Below are 23,957 nucleotides of genomic sequence, written 5' to 3'. Positions count from 1 at the left end.
GCTGCTATATTTCCCTCAGCCTCGGTCAGGCACGAACTGACCCTCTCAATCTCTGTCAGGTCCCCACTGACAGACTTCTCTGACAGGCACCTTCTCTGTCAGAAGCCAACTTGACTGAATGACTGCCTCAGCAGTTTCTGTCACTCACAGACTTTTCCTCCCTGAGAGCTCCGAGCACTTTGCCCCCACCCTCAGGTCACCTGACGCAGGCCCTGTGCATCTTCAGTTTCTGGTTAACCCCTAGCTTTCCATCACATCTGCAAATTTGGGGGCTCTCCCTCAAACCCCCTGGGCCCCAGTAGCCTCTAATTATGCCCTATGTTGCCATTGATTTCAATGGCCCATAGGGTATAATGATGGAATAGGGGCACCCTCTTTGGGTGCCCCTGGAATGGGATCCCTTGGCCCAATCTTTTTGGGACTTGGGGGGGTTGGAGGGGAGAGTCCCCTGCAGGTTCCCTGCAAATTTGGGGGCTCTACCTCAAACCCCCTCTCCTCCAGGCAGCTTCAAATATACCCTATTTGCCATTGATTTCAATGGCCCATAGGGTATAATAGGGCTGTATATTCGGAAATAGCTGCACATCTACCGTATATGCGGCTATTCCGAATGCGATATTCAGGAGTATACAGGGATTCCAAATCCCCCCCCCCCGTATACTTCCGAATCTGTGCAATACCGAAATTTTTTTTTTTGCACATCCCTAGTGACAACCCAGTCCGTACCTTCGAGCAATCTGGGCAAGGGAGCGCATAAAGATGTTAAACAGCATCGAGGAGAGAACTGCCCCCTGGGGCACCCCACAATTAAGTAGGCGCCTCTGGGACACCTCTCACCCAATTGCCACCCTTTGTCCCCAACCTTCAAGGAAGGAGGAGAGCCACTATAAGGCTAGCCCCCGAATTCCTACGTCGGCGAGGCGGCGGGTCAGCAGCTGATGGTCGACCATATCGAACGCCGCCGATAGTTCTAACAACAGCAATACTGCCGAGCCGCCTCGGTTTAGATCCCGCCGGAGGTCATCCATGAGAGCGACCAGCACTGTCTCCATCCCATGGCCCGGGTGGAAGCCAGACTGGAATGGATCTAAGGCGGAAGTGTCATCCAAGAAGCCCTGTAACTGCAACGCCACAGCCCTTTCAATAATTTTGCCCAAAAAGGGCAAATTTGACACCGGCCGATAATGAGCCAATTCGGCTGGGTCAGATGTAGCTTTTTTCAAGAGAGGGTGGACCATTGCCTCCTTCAGGGCGCTGGAAAAAAGCCCTCTGAAAGAGATCTATTTATGATGTCCCGTATAGGACATCTTAGCTCCTCCTGGCAGGCCTTAATTAGCCAGGAGGGGCATGGGTCCAGATCACAGGTAGTCGGGCGTGCAGTGACAAGGATTCTGTCGACTTCCTCCAAGCTGAGTGGGTCAAAGTGGTCCAGGGTCAAACCAGAAGACATGCACGGGGCCTCGAGTTTACTTACTGTATCTAATATGGCAGGGCAATCATGGCGGAGCGACTGGACCTTGTCTGCAAAAAATTTCGCAAAAGCCTCACAGCCAATCTCCAATTCCTTAACATTTGGTTTGCCTTGTGGCAATGTAGTAAGGTTCCAAATTACCCTAAATAATTGTGCCGGGCGCGAATTTGCCTCTATCAGCCTCTCTGGGGCTGCCTCTCCCTATCCCTGACTGTCATGAGCTACAGCGCATGCGCCAGGACTGGCCAATGGGGGGGTGGGCTGGCCCTCCCCTCTGGCTGCCTCCACCTCCCTTGCGTTCCTATGCCTCGGTGTTGCCATGGCAACCGTCTCCTTCATGGCAACCTACGCCTCTCCCCTCTCGATGCTCCAGCGTGCCGAAGTCCTCAGGAAGTCTAGTAGTGGTGCGGCCGCCACATGTCTGAATTGGGCTGCCCAAGTGATCACAACTACAATTAAGTGCAAATACAATACAAGTGATCTACAATTAAGTGCAAATACTTATAGCTGCTCTGTATTCCACCATCACTTTGAGATTATATTATTTTTTGTGTAACTTCTAATGTCTATTCATGGTTTAAATAAATGTTATGGGTGTTAGGGAATTTTGTTTGAAATTCTATTTATCTCAAACAGTGTGATGGATCACTGGATCAAATAATCATTGAGAGGCATTTAACATGAAAAAGCAAATACATATTTATTTCTACAGGGAAAGGGTACTGGGAGGAGAAACAACAAACACTATAGAACTACATGCTTACACTAGAATATCATGTGCTTAATGGAGGCTACTTCCTCCTTCTTCTTGACCTCTCAGCACTAAGATCGGCCCTCCTTAAACCACGTTGCTGGCTCCGATATGTGGATGATGTCTTTGCCATCTGGAGTCATGGAGAGGCTGCTTTCAACAATTTTCTGAATTCAGTCCATCCTCGTATCCAGTTTGTCAGAACTTGTAACTTTCCTGTGTGCTGTTAGCCGGACTGACTCCATATTGTAACCAGATACTAACCCAGTGTAATCTGCTGTAGGCCACTAACCAAAATTCCTATGCATTTCAAACAAACTGTGATCACTGGAGGGTGACAGATAGCCTCTGGTCAACATCTGCAGGTGCCCCTTTGAAGCCGGGCTGGCCAGGCCTTCTCAGCAGGACTTCATCCTCCCTCGCTGATAACAGACCCTGGGAAACAGACAGTTGTCTCTGGCCGTGTGAAAGATCGTTTTATTGTTGTTGCCATAACCGCATAAAATGTAACTAATGCTAGCCTTCGGTATCAGTGTTATCCTGTACCTTCAGCCTTGTAGTTCTCAATAAACGCCTATACTTTTGTAACGAGTCCTGGGCCTCGATTGAAGTTCTTCCAGTTCTGACACAGTTCACCGTGGAGAAAGAAAACAATGGTCAACTTGCCTTTCTTGACATCCTCATATCCAGGAAAGATGACAGAAAACTCGGCCACACTGTATTCAGAAAACCCACACACACCGACCGCTATCTAAATAAGAATTCCAATCATCATCCTCGCCAAAAACGCACAGTTGTAAAAACCCTCATCCACCAAGCATCACGCATGTGTGAACCAAGCCAACTCCAGCAGGAACTACACCACCTCAACCAGTCACTGTAGGCCAATGGATACTCCCAGCAAGAAATTAGAAGAGCCCTCCATCCCAGGAGACCATCCACACCAAATCCCGAGCCACTCACAAATGTCTGTACAGCCTTCCTGCCCTACATAAAATCTGTCACCAAAACCAAAAGGTAAAGTCTGGATTATGGCAGCCCAGATGGAATTAAAAATTTATGACAGGGGAAGAAACTGGGATTTGCAAATATTTCATGGCACTATCTCAGCTGCCATTCACTCCAATGAACCTCAGGGATTCCAACAGTTTTTCAAGAGCAGAAAGCCATCCAATGCAGGAGATGCTTTTCTTAGGGACTTCTGGGCATACACATTTCATTGTGCATTCCCAAATTCTGTTCTAGGCAATTTGAATAAGATTAACTGCACTAGAAATGAGACACTGGAAGACTTTCCCACATCTGAAATGAGCATGACTGGCCATAGCTATAGCATCTACAATGCGATCTATGCTGTCGCTTATGCTTTGCATGCTATGCATTCTTCAAAATATGTGATCAGCTGGGTAACTTCAAAAGAATGCATTCTTCAAACCTGGCCTCAGCAGGGTGAGTTGAAGTCAGAGGTTCTGACACAGATATCATTCATCTTTGGGGGGGGATGTGATTCCTTTCTGTTTAGGGTATTTTTTTCTCTTTTTCTGCAAAGATTGGGATCCCCCAGGTCTGCAGAAAAATGTTTTCTACAGAGATTCAGTTTGGTGTTGTGGTTAAGTGTGCAGACCCTTTTCTGGGAGAACTGGGTTTGATTCCCCACTCCTCCACTTGCAGCTGCTGAACTATTTAGTGTATATAAGATATGGAACCAATGTAAATGACTTTGATTCCAAATTCTGATCTTGGATTGTAATAAACTTGACTTGGCATACACCAAGTCAAAAATAATGATATTCACAGCTCGTTAAAAAGCCCACTCAACCGCTCATACTCACCGGTTCATTTTAGACATAGGACATTTCCTTCCTTCCTTCCTTCCTTCCTTCCTTCCTTCCTTCCTTCCTTCCTTCCTTCCTTCCTTCCTTCCTTCCTTCCTTCCTTCCTTCCTTCCTTCCTTCCTTCCTTCCTTCCTTCCTTCCTTCCTCCCTTCTGTCAGAACTTGTAACTTTCTTACCTGATGTTAGCCATACTGACTCCATATTGTAATTCAATACTAACACATGATGCTTTGCCTCTGTAACTAACACAAAATGCTCGGCATTTCAAACACCCTGTGATCACTGGAGGGTGACAGATAACCCCTGGTCAACATCTGCAGGTGGCCCTTTGAAGCCAGGCAGAGCAGGCCCTCTCAGCGGGACTGCATCCTCCCTTCTGATAATGATTCCTGAGAACGAGACACTTGTCTGTAAACCGTGTGAAAGATTGCTTTATTATTGCTGTCTTAACCGCATAAAATGTAACTAGATGCCAGGCTCAGGCATCAGTGTTATCTTGAAGCTCCAGCACTGTAGTTCTCGAATAAATGCCTATACTTTGCAACAAGTTTTGGGTCTCGTTTGACGTTCTGCCAGTTCTGACACCTTCCTCCCTCCCTCCCTCCCTCATTATAGACTTTTTTTTCTTTTTTCTATGCAGCTCCATCACTTTCTGAGACATGTCTCATTTAATAACAGCGTTGGAGACCAGATTTCCTTTTAACAGACTAGGGAGTTGATAGCAGGACATGATGTGATCAGCTGGGTAATTTTTCCAAACCAATCTTTTCTTAGAGTGAAAGTTGGAAAGATCCATCCTCTGACTTTCTCAAATCTAGCACTTCAGATAGATGAAGACTCCATGGTATGGCATCCCCAGTTTCACCAGATAGGACTGAAAAACAGCCTTTTATGAAGTAGGCCAATGTACAATGAGGGTATGTGTGTTCAGGGAGGCTTTTGCCCCTCCAAGGCATAATAAAGAGGCGGACACAAGTACATTGGTGAAACTATGGGCCACTTTATTAATTACACATCAACGGCAAGGGCAACCCAAACTGTGGCCAGGTCAGGGCCAGGGGTCTCATCAGACTGCTCCCCTGCCTTTTTCGGTTTTAAACAATTTATTAATAACATATGGTAACAATGTCTGTTTAATATCATTACTATCCCTAACCCATATGATATTTTCTAATACCCCCTCCCTCCATTACTAGACTCCTGCCGAAGTTATATACTTAAGTTCACTTATAAAGGTACCCTTAACCAATCAATGTTCAATTTCTCCCTTTTCTCATACTCATTATTAAAAAATTGTCCAATGTCTTTTTACATTCCACTCTTTCTCTATATATCCTCTAAATTTCTTCCACTCCCTTTTAAACACTTCCAAATCATAGTCTCTTATAGTTCTTCTTAGTTTGTCCATCTCACTCCATGATAAAACTTTCACGATCCAGTCCCATTTCTCTCATATTTTTTCTTGCTTCCATAACTGCGCATACGGTGTCCTAGCAGCGGAGGGCAAGTACCAGATTAGAGTTCTATCTTCTTTTGGAAATTTTTCCATTTGTAATCCCAACAGGAAAGTCTCTGCAACTTTCTTAAAATCATATCCCAAAATTTTAGATATTTCTTGTTGTATCATCTGCCAAAACTTTTTCGCTTTTCCACAAGTCCACCACATATGATAAAAAGAACCTTCATGTTTCTTACATTTCCAACATCTATCCAACATCTTTTTACTCATCTTTGCCAGTTTTTTCGGAGTCATATACCACCTATACATCATTTTGCAACAATTCTATTTAATGCTCTGACATGTTGATATTCTCATCGAGTTCTTCCAAAGATATTCCCATGTATCCTTCTGTATTTCCTTATTTACATTAATTGCCCATTTAATCATTTGAGATTTTACTACTTCTTCTTCTGTAGACCATTTCAACAATGATTTATATATTTTCGATATTAATTTTTCATTATCTCCAAACAGAACCTTTTCCAATTCCGTTTGCTCACGTCTAATTCCAACAGATTTAATATCATTTTCCATCAAACTTTTTATTTGGTGCATTTGAAACCAGTCATACTTGTTGTTTAGCTCTTTGGCAGATTTCAATTCAACTTTATCACCTTGAATCTTTAGCAGTTGATTATATGACACCCCTCTCTCTTCATCAGATTCAACTGTTATTTTTATTACTTCTGCTGGCACTATCCATAACGGCTTGCTTTCATCACCATACTTCTTATATTTTATCCATGTATTTAGTAAATTGTTTCTAATATAATGGTGAGAAAAAAAAGACCATCCATAAGCATGCCAGCTGCATTTATTTCCATGAGCTTCTAACAATAAAAGCTTTTTATTTAACAACATCATCCAATCCTTTATCCATGTCAAACAAACTGCATCATGATATAATCTTAAATCTGGAAGTTGAAATCCTCCCCTCACTTTAGCATCCGTTAAAATTTTCCGTTAAAATCCGTTAAAATCCGTTAAAATTAATCCTTGGTTTTTTCCCAGCCCATACAAATTCTGAGATCTTCTTTTGCCATTTATTAAATTATTTACCATCTTTCACAATCGGAATAGTTTGGAACAAATACATTATTCTTGGCAAAATGTTCATCTTAATTGCAGCAATCCTACCAAACAAAGACAGATTAAGTATATTCTACTTCATCATATCTTCATCCATTTTACGCCATAACTTTTCATAGTTGTTTTGTACAAATCAATATTCTTCATAGTTATTTCTAGACCTAAATATTTAACTTTAGAAGTGACTTCACATCCCATCAAACTCTGCAATTCTTTCTGTTTATTTAGTTGCATATTTTTTACATAAAAATTTCGACTTCTCTTTATTTATATAGAGTCCTGCCATTTCTCCATATTCTTTTATCTAGCTAGCAACAAAGGTTCCACTTGTATTGGATTTTCAATTATAAACACAATATCGTCTGCAAATGCTTTATATTTGTAAGAAAATCCACTAATTTTCAATCCTTCTATCTCTTTATCATCTTGTATTTGCATTAGCAGAATTTCAAGAGTCATTATAAACAACAATGGTGAAAGCGGACATCCTTGCCTTGTACCTTTGCTCACCTTCATTTCATTTGTAAGGTCTGCTTTTATACAATACAATATCTTTATTGCATTAGCAAAATATTGCCATAGCAACCAACCAAATATGACAATAAAATAAAAGGGAACAAAGAAAAAACACAAAGCAACATCCAGTACCTCATTCCATACTACGATAAGAAGTCATACAATCCTAAAAGTATCTAGAATAAAATATCAATAAAATTTTAGAGCCTAAAAATCTATACATTCTAAACTTTTAGAACCTTTACAATCTAAATTCAAAATTTAAAACATCAACAAAATTTAACCAGGACTACACTAGAAAGGAACTGAGAGTGATAATAGAGAGCGATCAATGAGGCGTAATCTTCATTTTCTTTTCCATAATGATAGGCGCAAACCTTGCAACTTGAAAAGTAGTGTATTTATCTCTATCAGATAGTAAAAAAACCTAGTTTCTCTTGATTTGACTTCCCAAGAAGAGACAACAGAATAGGACCCAGAAACCTATTCAGAGTTAAAATCAGGGCAATAAAACATGGCATGATGAAGGTCTTCAATAGAAGTTTGGTCACAAATACAAACTCTTTTCTGATAAGGTATCTGCCTAAAGCAACCTTCTTTGGCCAATAAAGGTAATAAATCAAAGCAATAAGGTAAGTTGACCCTCCAGAAGGAGAGCCACTTAAACAAACAGCATTTAAAGAGGACTGTATGTATGTATATATATATATATATATATATATATATATATATATATATATATATATATATATATATATATATATATATATATATATATAGAAGATAGAATGCCAGCAGGGGGTTGGGGGCTTTACAGTGTTTTGCACTGAGTGTCACATGTATGACTATATGCCCAAAGGACAGAAGTCTTGGGTGTGTGCTCGATGCAAGGAGCTCCTAGTCCTCAGGGAACAAGTTCGTACCCTTGAGGCCGAGGTGACTGCCCTGGAGAAGCAGAGACAGTCAGTTAGGCACTTGGGGAAGACTCTCGAGGGCGTATTAGATGAGCCCCTCTCTGAACGTAGCAGCCCCGTTGCTGCCAGAGAGCGTGAGGGTCGAGAGAGAACAGGGCACCGGGCTGAGGACAAGGGGAATGCGCCCTTAGAAGGGACCTCTTCTTCGGTTGGTGAGCGGGTATCCTTTTGCACCAAGGAACCATCCCTGAGCAGGGGGAGAGGGGGTTTTTTGGTAGTTGGTGATTCGATCCTTAGGCAAGTAGACAGCTGGGTGGCGAAACCGCGTACTGACCGTATGGTGACTTGCCTGCCTGGTGCGAAGGTAGCGGACATTACGTGTGTAGTAGATAGGCTGATAGACAGTGCTGGGGAGGAGCCTGTGGTCGTGGTGCATGTTGGCACCAACGATGTGGGGAAATGCAGTCGTGAGGTCCTGGAGGAAAAATTTAGGCTGCTAGGCGGGAGACTTAAGGCCAGGACCTCCAAGGTAGCCTTCTCAGAAGTGCTACCTGTTCCACGTGCAGGGCAGGAGAGATAGGCACAAATTAGAAGTCTCAATGTGTGGATGAGACGATGGTGTAAGGAGGAAGGGTTTAAGTTTGTTAGGCACTGGGATGCTTTCTGGAACAAGCGGGAGCTGTACAAAAGAGACGGTCTCCACTTGTCCCCGGATGGAACCAGGCTGCTGGAGCTTAAAATCAAAAAGGTGGCAGAGCAGTTTTTAAACTAAATCTTGGGGGAAAGCCGACAGGAGATGAAATGTCTCTGGTTCGGGAGGACTCGTCTCAAAGAGATGAAGGGTTAGCTGCTATTTTTCTACCGGGTAATGGACCAGAGTTGTCCACTGTGAAGGTGACAAACAATATGGACTGTCTGCCAGAGTCTCGAGGTGGCAGGAGGAAGGTCGCGGGCCTAGCTCGCCTGGGAAATTATAGATGTTTGTATGCAAATGCTAGAAGTGTTCGAAGTAAAATTGGTGAATTGGAATGTTTAGTGTTGGGAGAAAACATAGACATTGTGGGAATTTCAGAAACTTGGTGGAATGAGGAGAATCAGTCGAACACGGTGATTCCTGGATATAAGCTATATCGGAAGGATAGGGAGGGAAGGGTTGGAGGTGGGGTGGCTCTGTATGTCAGAGAGGATATACGGTCCAGTAAGACTGAGATCAGAGAATTAGTTTCACTTTTAGAAATGCTTTGGGTTGAAATAGAGGGCCCAAAAGGAAATTTAACTATGGGAGTTTGTTATCGCCCACCAAATCAAAAGAGAGAGGACGATTATTATATGATGGAAGGCTTAAAGAAAGCAGCTAAACGTAAAAACTGTGTCGTAATAGGTGATTTTAACTACCCGCAGATTGATTGGGTCAATATGTGTTCTGGTCGAGAGAAAGAGATTGAGTTTCTTGATGCTCTCAATGACTGTGCTATGGAGCAGATGGTCTCAGAACCTACCAGGGGTGGGGCGATCCTGGATTTGGTCCTAAGTAATGCCCAAGACTTGGTGAGAGATGTAAAAGTGATTGCGCCACTTGGGAGCAGTGACCATAATGTTGTTGATTTCACCGTTTGTATAAATAGGGAGTTGTGCAAAAAGACCGCCACAACCACGTTTAACTTTAAAAGGGGTAAATACACTGAGATGAGGAGGCATGTGAGGAGGAAACTGAAAGGAAAGGTACATACGGTCAAAACCCTTGGGGAAGCTTGGATGCTATTTGAAACTATAATCCTAGAAGCTCAGATAAAATACATACCACAAGTTAGGAAAGGCACAAACAGGCATAAGAAAAGGCCTGCGTGGTTAACAAACAAAGTAATGGAAGCTGTAAAAGGTAAGAAGGACTCCTTTAAGCGGTGGAAAACCAGTCCAAATGAGATTAGTAAAAGGGAACACAGGCTGTGGCAAATCAAATGCAAGACTGTGATCAGGAGGGAAAAAGGGACTATGAGGAGCATATTGCAAAAAACATAAAGACCAACAATAAAACTTTCTTCAAATATATTAGAAGTAGGAAACCAGCCAGGGAGGCAGTGGGGCCCTTGGATGACCATGGGGTAAAAGGATTACTGAAGGAGGATAGGGAAATGGCTAAGAAGCTAAATGAATTTTTTGCCTCCGTCTTCACTGTGGAAGATGAGAACGTTTTGCCCGCCCCAGAACCACTAATTTTGGAAGGGATATTGAAAGACCTGAGTCAGATTGAGGTGACAAAAGAGGAGGTCCTACAACTGATAGACAAATTAAAAACTAATAAGTCACCGGGTCCGGATGGCATACATCCGAGAGTTCTGAAACAACTCAAAGTTGAACTTGTGGATCTTCTAAAAAAATCTGTAATCTTTCATTGAAATCTGCCTCTGTTCCTGAGGACTGGAAAGTAGCAAATGTCACCCCCATCTTTAAAAAAGGTTCCAGAGGAGACCCGGGAAATTACAGGCCAGTCAGTCTGACTTCAATACCGGGAAAGTTGGTAGAAACCATTATCAAGGACAGAATGAGTAGGCACATTGATGGACACGGGTTATTGAGGAAGACTCAGTATGGGTTCTGCAAGGGAAGATCTTGCCTCACTAACCTGTTACATTTCTTTGAGGGGGTGAACAAACATGTGGACAAAGGAGACCCAATAGATGTTGTTTACCTTGACTTCCAGAAAGCTTTTGATAAAGTTCCTCATCAAAGGCTCCTTAGAAAGTATGAGAGTCATGGAGTAAAAGGACAGGTCCTCTTGTGGATCAAAAACTGGCTGAGTAATAGGAAGCAGAGAGTAAGTATAAATGGGCAGTCTTCGCAGTGGAGGACGGTAAGCAGTGGGGTGCCGCAGGGCTCGGTACTGGGTCCCATGCTCTTTAACTTGTTCATAAATGATTTAGAGTTGGGAGTGAGCAGTGAAGTGGCCAAGTTTGCGGATGACACTAAATTGTTCAGGGTGGTGAGAACCAGAGAGGATTGTGAGGAACTCCAAAGGGATCTGTTGAGGTTGGGTGAGTGGGTGTCAACGTGGCAGATGCGGTTCAATGTGGCCAAGTGCAAAGTAATGCACATTGGGGCCAAGAATCCCAGCTACAAATACAAGTTGATGGGGTGTGAATTGGCAGAGACGGACCAAGAGAGAGATCTTGGGGTCGTGGTAGATAACTCACTGAAAATGTCAAGACAGTGTGCGTTTGCAATAAAAAAGGCCAACGCCATGCTGGGAATTATTAGGAAGGGAATTGAAAACAAATCAGCCAGTATCATAATGCCCCTGTATAAATCGATGGTGCAGTCTCATTTGGAGCACTGTGTGCAGTTCTGGTCGCCGCACCTCATAAAGGATATTATAGCATTGGAGAAAGTCCAGAGAAGGGCAACTAGAATGATTAAAGGGCTGGAGCACTTTCCCTATGAAGAAAGGTTGAAACGCTTGGTACTCTTTAGCTTGGAGAAACGTCGACTGCGGGGTGACATGATAGAGGTTTACAAGATAATGCATGGGATGGAGAAAGTAGAGAAAGAAGTACTTTTCTCCCTTTCTCACAATACAAGAACTCGTGGGCATTCGATGAAATTGCTGAGCAGACAGGTTAAAATGGATAAAAGGAAGTACTTCTTCATCCAAAGGGTGATTAACATGTGGAATTCACTGCCACAGGAGGTGGTGGCGGCCACAAGTATAGCCACCTTCAAGAAGGGTTTAGATAAAAATATGGAGCACAGGTCCATCAGTGGCTATTAGCCACACTGTATGTGTGTATATAAAATTTTTTGCCACTGTTTGACACAGAGTGTTGGACTTGATGGGCCGTTGGCCTGATCCAACATGGCTTCTCTTATGTTCTTATGTTATATTCAAGCCCTCGTAAATGCTTTCCGAAGCTTGGGATTCGCTAAAGGAACAAAATATGAAGAAAATATTGGATACGATAAAGATAAGTGATTATAAATCACAGCTGTTTTCAATTCACCTATAGTTCCCATGTCAGCTTGAATAGATTGATCTAACAATCTTTGCTTGACCAAGATTTAGCCGTGTCAAACCCAAGAGAACCTTAAAAATCAACTGAAAACCCAAGCTTGGCCACTATATTTAGAACAAAGCTGCGCCAAGACCTATCCTTCATTTCCCCATATGCCAAGTTTAACAGTTCCAGTGCCATATGAAAAATAACCTTCAACCAAAAGTTGATAGTTATTTTATAAACTAAAGTAGTTTTCTGAGGTAGAGATAGCTCCAGTCTAGTCATTGGCGAAGGTGTTGAAGGGGGAACCGCAAGAAACCTGCGTGTATATTTATTCTGGGAAACTTCAAGAGGGTGGAGATTACCAGGGGCCCACTCTCTCTCTCTCTCTCTCTCGGCTTGGCTTCGCGAACGAAGATTTAAGAAGGGTGCAATAGTCCACGTCTGCTGCAGGCTCGCTGGTGGCTGACAAGACCAATGCGGGACAGGCAGGTCCGGCCACAGTGGCTGAGGCCCACACTGCCGCTCCATATAGCAGCTGTGGTAATAATTTCCTTTGATATATCTCAACAGTTGGGCGAACCAGGCATCCACCTCTTCTTCTATAAAATCTCATTTATACACAATTTTGCATGTTGATCCATATATATTGCTTTTGTCATTCTTATAAAATATTCTCCCAGATTTATTTTTTCCATTACTGCAAACATAAAGTCCCAGTTCAGATTATCAAAGACTTTTTCTGCATCTACAAAAAATAACACCGCCTCTTTTTCTGGAAGCTTCTCATAATATTCTACAATATTTACTACAGTTCTTACATTGTCTCTTATTTGCCTTTTAGGGAGAAATCCCGCTTGATCTTCCTTTATAAAATTGATCAAATATTGCTTGAGTCGTTCTGCCAAGATTCTTGTATATATCTTATAGTCATTGTTTAATAATGAAATTGGTCTATAACTCTTTACATTTGTGACATCTCTATCTTCCTTGGCCGCCGGAGAAAGGAGCGCCTGAAACTACAGCGACTCTAAACGTTAGCCCTGAAAGACTAAGTAAAAGAGGTTTGGAGAGATTTTGTATGAAACAGCCTGGACCGGGAATAAGGGGCAAAATACCTGTGCTGAGAAGACGAGTTCCCCTCAGGGCTGAAAAGCGAAGAAGCCGAAAACAATCCAAGCGGAACGGATAGCAGCAAACCGACGAGGTGAGCGAGGAGCGGATCCCCCCCCCCCTTCTTACTTTTCTCTGAAGAGACGGATACGCGATAGCTTTGTTTGACTTCCTTTTATCTTTACCCTCTTATCTTGGTGAAGTGGTAATAGAGGGGAGGACGGCCAGAAGGCATGGAAATTAATTAAGACTGAGGAACGTGAAGAAGGAAGGAGGAGGTTGAAAGGAAGGAGGGGGAAGTGGTAAAGATGGACATAAATAAAAAGATGAAAAGAAATGACTGAATGAGAACTTTGGAAGTGTGGAGAGTGGAGAACGGAGAGAGAGAAAGGGAAGAGCTGGAGAGCTAGAGAGTGCAGAGGCTTGAAAGATGGCGGGGGCTGGTAGCGTGTGAAGAGGGACAACGGAGGACGGAGTGGAAGAAAGGAGGGGGAGGTGGTTCTTAGTGGCTCCTGCCGCGGCTGCCTCCTCCTTGAAGAGTGGGTGATTATCCTGTTTCATTTTGAGACTCTTGACTGCCGCCTTCTTGCTTTGCGCCCACGTTTTGGAACTACTTGGGCTTTATATGGCGTCACTGAAAGCTTGATTAGAACTCATTAAAGGTGTAGAGGCTTCTGGGAAGAAGAAGGAAGAAGGAAGAAGGGAGAGAAGACTTCTGGGACTTGTAGTCCGGGACTCTAAGCAAGGGTGAAGTATCTGCTTAGACTGAACTGACGTTACTTTGTTTTATTTGTTTTTCTTGTTGCTTGACACAACGCTGAACTAATTGAATTAATTTCTCCTACCCTGGTGATTTGAATACTGATACCATGAATGTTGTTATAAATTGTTGAATGCTGAACTCATTGGGAATTGTAGTCTGGAACTTTGAGCAAAGGTGAAACTCTCAGTTAGACGGATTTGGCTCCACTTTGTTTTTCTTGTTTTCTTTGCTGCTTATTATAATGTATTGAACTGATTGGTCTAACAACTTTGATCTAATTGATTATAACCTTGCTGTATTTTTCTGGGTTTTGAGCTCTCTGGTTAAATTGACCACCACAGTATACTGTCTGTGTTATTGATATAATTAAGTATTGAAATCCTAGCTTGACTATAGAACTATAGAACTCATATTAATATTGCTTGGGTTCATAAAGCTTTAGCAAATTTAAGGAAAAGCATAAAAGGGGTATTTGTGATAATACTGGAGAACATAAAGAGAGATAAAATCAGCATTTAAAATGGATCCTAAAATTAAGAAAGCACCACCAGCCCAAGCTACCCCTCCTGGCCTAGGGAAATCTGCTACTTCAGCATTGAATCAGGATGCTGTTGAAAAATTACATGCCACAATGTTGGCGGGTTTTAAGCAGAACCAGGAGGCTTTGGAAGAGATCCAGGCAGGATTAAAGGAAGATATTAGAAAAACAAATGAAAGGATGGATGAATTTCAAAGGCAAGTCCTAGCAAATGTACAACAAGCACATAAGTTGACGGCTAAGGTTGATGTGCTGGAGGAGCAGGGGAAAACTATGGCTGCTTCGATGAGAGAAGTTAAAAAAACCACATCAGACTTAGAGGATAGACTGGATAAAATGGAAATGGACCAAGCGATGTATAAACTGAGATTTCAAAATGTGCAAGAAGAAAAAGGCGAAGATTTACATAAAATAATTGAAGAGATCTTGAACCCAGATGGGGAACAGGAGATGAAGGATATAGGCCTAGAAATTGATTGGATAAAAAGAATAGCAACGGCATATACAAAAAAGAACAACCTCCCAAGGGAAATTCACGTAAGATTTATGAGAGTTTCCACATGTGAGAAGATCCTGAGAACTTCAAGAGGAAATGAGATAATGTGGAAAGGAAACAAGATTAAAATCATGAAAGATATTCCCTGGAGGGTAAGACAAAGAAGAGAAGGCTACAGGAAGCTAGTGGCGTGGTTGGTTGACCAATCCATCTCCTTCAAATGGCTGATACCAGAAGGAATTTTTTTCGTGTACCAAGGTAAAAGATTCAACATAACATCCTCGGAGAAAGTGCAAGAGTTCTGGATGGAATATATTGATAATCAAGAGACTGAAACGGAAGAAGAGCAAGAAAGAGAAGAAGCTTCAAGCAGCACCTATAGGCAAAGTACAAAGAAGAAGAAAAATGGAAAAATAATGACAAGATCGCAAGCATCGAAAGAGAAAAGAGAGATATTAGATAGTAATCTAGGACAGAACAATGGATAAGAAGGGACTAAAGATAATATCAGTGAACATCAATGGCTTAAATGAACCGCATAAAAGGAGTAAGATATTTCTTCAGCTCAAGAAGACCCAGTCTGACATAATATGTATTCAAGAAACACACATCAAAAAGGAAGATCAAAGATATCTACAAAATAAGAAATTGGGTACCCTCTACCATTCTTCCGATCTCAGGAGAAAAAGAGGAGTAGCTATATATGTGAAAGAATGGATTAACTCTAAGCTACTCTATTGTGATGGTTCTGGCAGAATTGTGTTGGTGGAAGTCGAAGTGGAAGGTAAAAAGATGATTATAGGAAACATCTATGCTCCCCATAACAACCAAGATAAATTCTTTGCTGAATTGTATAAGAAGTTAATTGAATTTGAAAATACAAGTTATTGTATCCTGGGAGATTTCAATGCTGTACATGACGTTCTTAAAGATAAAAAAACTGGGAAGAAAGGGGGGGGGGGAAAGGCTGCGTGGCCTACTTCCCCAAACCTTCTTTAAGATGGCAGATGAACTCAACCTGGTGGATACTTGGAGAATGAAGAATCCCCAGACGTCAGACTTTACCTTCCATTCTCAAGTGCATGATACATGGTCCAGATTGGACATGTGTTGGATGTCAATATCAGTGGCAATAGCAGTGGAACAGGCCGATATACTTCCAAAAGTTTTTGCTGACCACAACCCAATACAGATAACTCTGGGAAAGGCAACTCCCAGGACTCGTTGGACATTAAATACGCAAATCTTAAAAGATAAAGAATTTGTATTGGACTCAAAAAAAAAGATAAAAGCGTTTTTTGAACAAAATCGGGAACATGATACTCCAATCCAAATAATATGGGACGCCTTTAAAGCTTTTTTTAGAGGTTTAGCAATTTCCTACTCAGCTAAAAAAAAAGAAACAAAGAACCCAAAAGTATAATGATCTATTGGACAAACTACGTAGACAAGAAAACATCCAAAAAGTAAATAATACAGAACAGATTAAAACAAGGATCCACGCTTTGCAACACCAAATAAATCTACTGCTATCAGAGGAGCTTGAGAGGAAACTAAAATGGACTAGACAAAATTACTTTGAGAACGCGAATAAAACTAGTAGATGGTTAGCCTTCAAGCTGAGAAAAGAAAGAGAAAAAAAAGTTATCAGATCATTGAAGGATGAGAACCAAATAGAAATGGTCAAAGAGGAACAATTGAAAGAAATTGTGAGGAAATTTTATCTGAAGCTATATAAGAACCAGCAAGTATCTGAGCCCCAGCAAGATGAATATTTAAAACAAGCCAAGATGAAACAAATTACAAACCAGCAACGGGAATCTCTGGAAAATCCGATAACAATGCAAGAAATTGTGGAAGCGATTCAAGGCCAGAAAAATAATAAGACTCCTGGTTTAGATGGTTTGCCGATTGAGTTTTATAAGTGTTTTGAAGAGGTGCTTTTAATACCATATAAACGTGTTTTGGAAGGAATAAGAGAGACAACTAAAATACCTGAATCATGGCTGGAGGCGTTAATTACATTAATATATAAAGGTGGGACTGAACCTACAGACATTAAAAATTACAGACCGATCTCATTGCTGAACGTGGATTACAAAATTTATGCGACCATACTAACAAACAGGCTTAAAAAGATTGTCCCGAACATTATACACGAAGATCAATCTGGTTTTATTCCCGGAAGAGTAATGAGACAAAACGTTAGAATATTAATGAGTGTCCTGGAATACTATAAAGAACATCCAGATAAACAACTTGCGGTAATTTCATTGGATGCAGAGAAAGCTTTCGATAATGTAAATTGGAGCTTTATTTTCAAAACCTTAACATCAATTGGCTGTGGAGAAAACTTTGTAAACTTGATCAGGTCTATTTATGCAAGCCAAAAAGCGAGAATAAATGTTAATGGCTCCCTGACGGACCCAATAAAGATTGAGCAAGGCACAAGGCAAGGCTGCCCGCTGTCCCCTATTCTCTTTGTTCTAGCATTGGAACCGTTACTGCAAATGATCAGAGAAGATTCGGAAATCAAAGGAGTGAGAATTAAAAAGGAAATCTATAAAACGCAGGCTTTTGCTGATGACATATTAATTACGTTGGAAAATCCAAACTCCTCAATTGGAAAGTTGATGTCTGCCTTAAAACAATATGGGGAAGTAGCAGGTTTCAAAGTCAACTATCAAAAAACTAAGTTCTTAGCTAAAAATATGACGAAAGAACAAATATCTGAATTAGAAGTTGAATCAGGATTTGCCTATGAAAAAAAAATTAAATATTTAGGTATAAATTTAACAGCAGAACTGAAAACCCTGGTAAGAGATAATTATGAAAAAATATTAAAAGAAATTAAAACTGACTTAGAAAAATGGAATGAACTGCAAATCTCTTTACTGGGAAGGATTGCAACAGTCAAAATGAATATACTGCCGAGAGTGCTGTTTTTATTTCAGATGATCCCTATCATCCTCCCAAAATCCTTTTTCAAACAACTTAACAAAATAGTGGCAAAATTTGTTTGGCAAAACAAAAAACCTAGGATCAAACTGAAAGTCCTACAAGATAAGAAGGAAAGAGGTGGGTTTGCCCTACCAGAGTGGCAGATCTACCACAAAGCGTGCATCTTGACTTGGATCAAAGACTGGCTGTTATTAGAAAATAAAAGACTTTTAACTCTGGAAGGTGCGGACCTTGTTAAAGGTTGGCACTCGTATATATGGTACGAAGACCCCAAAAAAGGGAGCATCTTTTTTAGACACGAAATAAGAAAGTCTTTGTTCAAGATTTGGGCTGAAATTAAAAAACAAGTATATAGATATACTCCCAGATGGCTCTCCCCAGTGGAAGCTTCAGTGCACCCCAATCTTTTTTGTTGGGGAAACCACCTTACTTATGAATCGCTACTGGATCCCAAACACGAATTGAAAATCGAGGAAAATGTGGATATGGATTGGTGGCTTAAAATGCAAGTTAAATCAAGATATAAAAAGGACAATGAAGTAGGATTCTCCAAAAAGTTAAATGAATTTGACTGCATTATACTAGGAACTGACCGGAAGCTTACTTCAAAAATATATAACTGGCTACTCGATTTGAAAATGCAAGACGAAAATGTGAAGGAAAATTGGATTAAATGGTTACAGGATTTTGGTTATACCATCGAACTAAGCGAATGGGAGAAAATATGGAAAGAGAATTTAAGATTGACAAAATCTGCCCAGCTAAAAGAAAATCTATATAAGATGGCTCATCGATGGTATTTTACCCCAGAAAGGCTTTCCAAAGCCTTCCCAAATGTATCGGATAAATGCTGGAAGTGTGGTAAAGTAAAAGGTTCTTTGTTCCACATATGGTGGAAATGTGACCTTGCAAAAAAATACTGGGTGCAAGTTTCGCTTTGGTGTAAAAAGATGTTAAAGATTAATATCCCGCATGTGCCAGAATTGTACCTTTTGAACATATGTAAAATCCCTATATCTAAAACAGCGAAAAAGTTATTGTTTTATATTATTACAATAGCGAGGACCTTATTTGCTAAATATTGGAAAACGTCTCAGATACCATCCAAAAGAGAGTTTATGTTAAATCTTTTAAATGCTGCAGAAATGGATATGTTAACATGCAGATTGAATGACGGGAACATGGAAGAGTGTGAGAAAACGTGGTATCCAATGTATGAATGGGCAAAAAAATTGGGATTTGAATGGTCTTGAATAGAGATATTAATATTACAAATATTTAGTTTCTTGTATATTCGCTCCAGAAGATAAAATGTATATAGGATTATGAATAACATATTTTTTGTTGTTGTTATTGTTGTAAATGCTGAATTGTTGTTTAGTTGTTACTTCTTTGGTTGTTTATTGTTGTTGTCTTCTTTTTGTTGTTGTGCAATGTTATAATAAAAAAAAATGTTAAAAAAAAAAAAAAAGGGAATCAACGAGATTACAGCTTCTTTCCAAGTATTTGGAATTTCCCCTTTTATTCTTATCGTGTTCATCAATTTTTGCAATTTTGGTACTATCTCATCTTTGAGAGTTTTATAAAATTTAGTTGTATATCCATCCGGCCCGGAAGCCTTGCCTACTTTCATTACATTTACTGCTGCTTCAATTTCAATTTTTTCTATTGGATCATTCAAAATCTTTTTCATATACTCTGTCAGGGGTGCTATTTTAATATTTCATAAATACTCTTCCATTTTTTCTTTTTTAATTTTCTCACCTTTGAATAAATTTGCATAATATTTAAAAATTATCTTTTGATTCCTTCTTGGTATACTATCTTTTTTTCCGCTAGCCATGATTTTATTAATAATTTTATTTTCTTTCTTTTTCTTCAGTTGCCAAGCTAAATACTTCCCAGGTTTATTCACAGTTTCAAATGATTTTTGTTGCAAACTTTTAAAATTCCATTCTAATTCTTTATTCAACAAATGTCTTACTTGGGCTTGTAATATAGTGATTTCCCTTATTAATTTCTTTTTCCCTGGTCTTTTTCTTAGTTTTCCTTATTTTTTCTTTATTTCATTTTGTATGTCCAACATCTGCTTTTCTTTAGCCCTCTTATCTTTATTATTCAATGTAATCAATAGTCCTCTCATTACTGCTTTGTAAGTATCCCAAACCATCTGGAATTCTATATCATCAGTGTCATTTATTTGGAAAAACGCTATAGTTTCTTTTTCTAGAAGTCACAATATCCTTATCTTGTAGCAAATCCTCATTTATTCTCCATCTTCTTGTTTTCTTTTGCAATTTTGTAGCCCAAAATTTTGGATTATGATCCGCATATACCTTTGGTAGAATCTCCACTTTTCTAGTTATGAGGCCCAAACTTTTAGAGCCCCATAACATATCTATTCTAGAAAAAGCATTATGTCTTGCTGAAAAGAAAGTATAGTCTCTTACTTCAGGGTTAAATTTTCTCCAAATATCCTCCAAGCTTTCTTGTTTAACCAACTCAAAACATGATTTTGGCAGTCTCCCTTCTTTATTATTACTCTTTTGGCCAGACCTATCTATGTTGTTTTGTATTGTTCCATTAAAATCACCCATCATCAAGATCTGGTCATAGGACACTTCATCCAACTGTCGATTAATATCTTAAAAAAAAAAACATCTTTTGCTCCATTAGGTGCATATAGTCCTAATAACAACATTTTCTTTGCATCCATCATCACTTCCACTGCTATATATCTTCCAACTTTATCTTTAAATATCAATTTTGGTTCTAATTGTTCTTTAATGTAATAGACCACACCCCTTTTCTTTTGATCTGCCAATTAAAAAATTCCAACCCCAATTGTTTGTTCCACAAAAATTTGTAATCTTTTTGTTGTATATGAACTTCCTGTAAACAAATTATATTACATTTTTGTTTTTTAATCGTTGCTTTTCATTTTTGTGGTGAATTTAGTCCATTTATATTCCAAGATAATAACTTGTAATCCATTATGATGCAAAGTCTTTATTCTCTTCAAAAAAACTTTGCATCTCTTGCTCATTCCTTATTGTAATCCTTCTTCCACATTGCTCAAACCCCAAACCTTCGGGTAGTATCCATCTATATCTCGTTCCCTCTGCATGTAGCTTCTCTGTTAACCTCTTGTATTTCTTCCTGTCGTTTATCACTTGTCTTGGCAGCTCTTTCATTATTTTGATTCTGCTCCCTTCCACTGTCAGAGACTTTTGAAAAATTTTGTTTAGAATTTTTCCTGCCATATCTTTTGTCCTTAGTTTTATAACTATATCTCTTGGTAAGCCTTTATCTTTTGCATATGATGAATTAACTCTATAGATACTGTCCAACATGTTTCTGGACTTTTCAAGATCTTCCTCTAGATAGTCAGCAATTATTTTCACCATATAATTCATTAAATCAGTTCAGGTATATCTTCAGGTATTCCTCTCAGACGCAGTTGAGTTTCCATTAATCTGCAGTCATGAGCTGTTACCTTCTCTTGAAGTTTTAATAAGGTGGAAGCATGCACATCAACTTTCTCTTCAACATCTTTGACTCTGTTTGTAACCATACCCAGCTCATTTTTTAAAATCTTCAACTTCTTTTTTAAGGTCTCCAATGTCTTTTAAAGCTTTTTTTTGCAAGCTGTTAACATCTTCTCCACACACTTAATGATCCTGGCCTCCATGGCATCAAACTGACTTTTCATTTTATCCAAAGAGTGGGCTCTTGCACAAGTTTGTCTTTTTTCTGACATGAAAAAAAAAAACCTTCAAAAAATCCAAAGACTCCAATTCTAAATCCAACACCTAGTCTAGTAGCTTAGAACTTGCTGTTTAAAATAAGACTAATTTCGTCCTTCTCCTACCTTCCTGGGCTGAGATATTAATTTTTAACAGTTTTTGGCAATTTTCCCTTCTTCAAAATGGCGAACGCAATTTCTCTATGGTTAAAAATTCCTAACAAACCTTCTTCTTGCTCCTCTCACCTTCAGCTTTTACTTCCAGTTCACGTTCTCCAAATATCGCGGTCTTTAGAGTACTTGTTATGTTGATTGCAAGTGAACCTTCAGCTTTTGCTTCCTGGTTCACTGAGCCCAGCTCACATTCTCCAAATATCACGGTCCTTAAATGCTTATTATGTTAATTGCAAGTGCAGAGCCATAACACTGAAGCATACGTCAGTGACCTCAGGTATTCAAAACAATTCTTTTCATTCCCAGATTCTATCAAAGTCTTTAATTGAACAGAGTCCAAATTTCAAGTTACCTCTTCCTCCCCTCTCTTTCTTTATTATTCGAATTTTCCCACCTTCCAATGTTATTTAGATTAGCTTAGAAAAGTCCTGGAGTGAGAGATTGTAATCAAAGTACCTTAATGGCTATGCCTCTTAAACTTCGGACGTCGCTTCTCAGAATTTTATCAGTCCCAAAAGAGAGTGATATCCAGACAGGCTTATGCCAATTAAATGGCTCTTAATCCTTTGTAGATGCTGAACGACACCACTTTTCTCCGCCGGACCTCAAAGCTTCAGAATGACCCCCACTGAGATCAATCATTGGCTGAGGTTACACGGCTCAAAGTCTTTTGTACGTAATCCTGGGCAAATCTCTGTCTGAGAAATGCAGGCAGGAAGCCCATAACGGCTTCTTACTACCCTGAACAAAGAATTAAGTTTTCCCCTTATTCAGGAGACGTCAGCTCTGTTGGATTCTCACACTGGAAGGCCCCTGTTCCCCTGCCTTTTTAGTGGGTGAGAGACCCAGCCCCCCAGATGGAGCTGTATATCACAGTCTCATCAGGCAGGCCCAGCAGGGAGGCTCATACCGGAGGGCCCAGACACCAGACGTGAGTCTCAGAGAACGCCACCCATCCAATCGAGTCTCCAGGACAGTCTGCATTCACACACCTCAGGCCACACCCAAAGGTTGATCCTGCCAGACCCCTAACTCCCCAAAAGGGGGAGGCTAACTGGTCCTCCCCAGGCTGCATGGCGCCATAAACCCAGCAAAACCTGCCCTAAAAAGTCACCAATCTAAAAGGCAACACCATCCCAAAGCCAATTTCTCAATCCACTGATATGATAGGCAGGGTAGGCAAAAAACACACCCCAGTCAACAGCCAAACAGCCGGGGAGTGGAGACTTCAGCAGGCATGCTAAAGCCCCCCCCCCCGAAGACGTGCCTAAAGCACGCTGCTTTGCCCACTCCTTTTGCCAAGGGGGCAAAATCTCCCCAGTGGCCATGCCATGTTGCAGCAGGCCGCTGGAGGCTCCGTTGCCCCTCCAAGGTGTAATAAAGAGGCAGACATTGCAGCAGGCCGCATGGTGCCATAAACCCAGCAAAACCTGCCACAACTAAGGCCAAGTCTCTACTTAGGGCTTAACACCCACCAAAAGGCCCAAAGCCAACACAAGCCCTTGCCTCAGATCCCTCAGGAAAAGCATATTACCCTTTTCCAAGAGATGCACTCCATCCCCTCTGCAGAGGTCAGGATATTCCGTAGAAATATCCGGATGGGGCAAATAGTGGCCCAAACCACCCTCCAAAACCTTGCGAATCTCCTTATTCGCTCTGTAATGAGCCCTCTCTATCCCAGCCGGATTCCAAGCACTGCGCCACACCAAGCGCGGAATCATAGCCGACCAAACTATAATGGTTCCAGGCCATCTCTTCCTTATGTACTTGAAATCATCTGGGGCTTGCAAGATCAAAGCCTTGCCTTTAATCAACCCAGGATCATTCCCTCCCAGGTGAACAATTCATACCTGAGGAGGAGGGCCTGCACACCCATGACATAAAAGCAGTAGCAATCCAAGCCACTGAAGACCCCAGCGCCCCTGCCACTCAACCGTAACATATCTGCTGAGCCCCAGCTGAGAGCCAAAGCCAGTTCTCCGAGCTTGATGTACCGCCCAAAACACATAACTGTGCCCGCAGATGAGAACTCGGCTCCTCCAGCCAGGAACAACAGCATCTAAAAGGAGAAACAGACAAGTTATAAAACCCAAACCTTAAC

This window comes from Heteronotia binoei, chromosome 15 (assembly GCF_032191835.1).
Source record: "Heteronotia binoei isolate CCM8104 ecotype False Entrance Well chromosome 15, APGP_CSIRO_Hbin_v1, whole genome shotgun sequence".
Classification (NCBI taxonomy): Eukaryota; Metazoa; Chordata; class Lepidosauria; order Squamata; family Gekkonidae; genus Heteronotia; species Heteronotia binoei.
Note: the sequence above shows the minus strand (reverse complement) of the source record.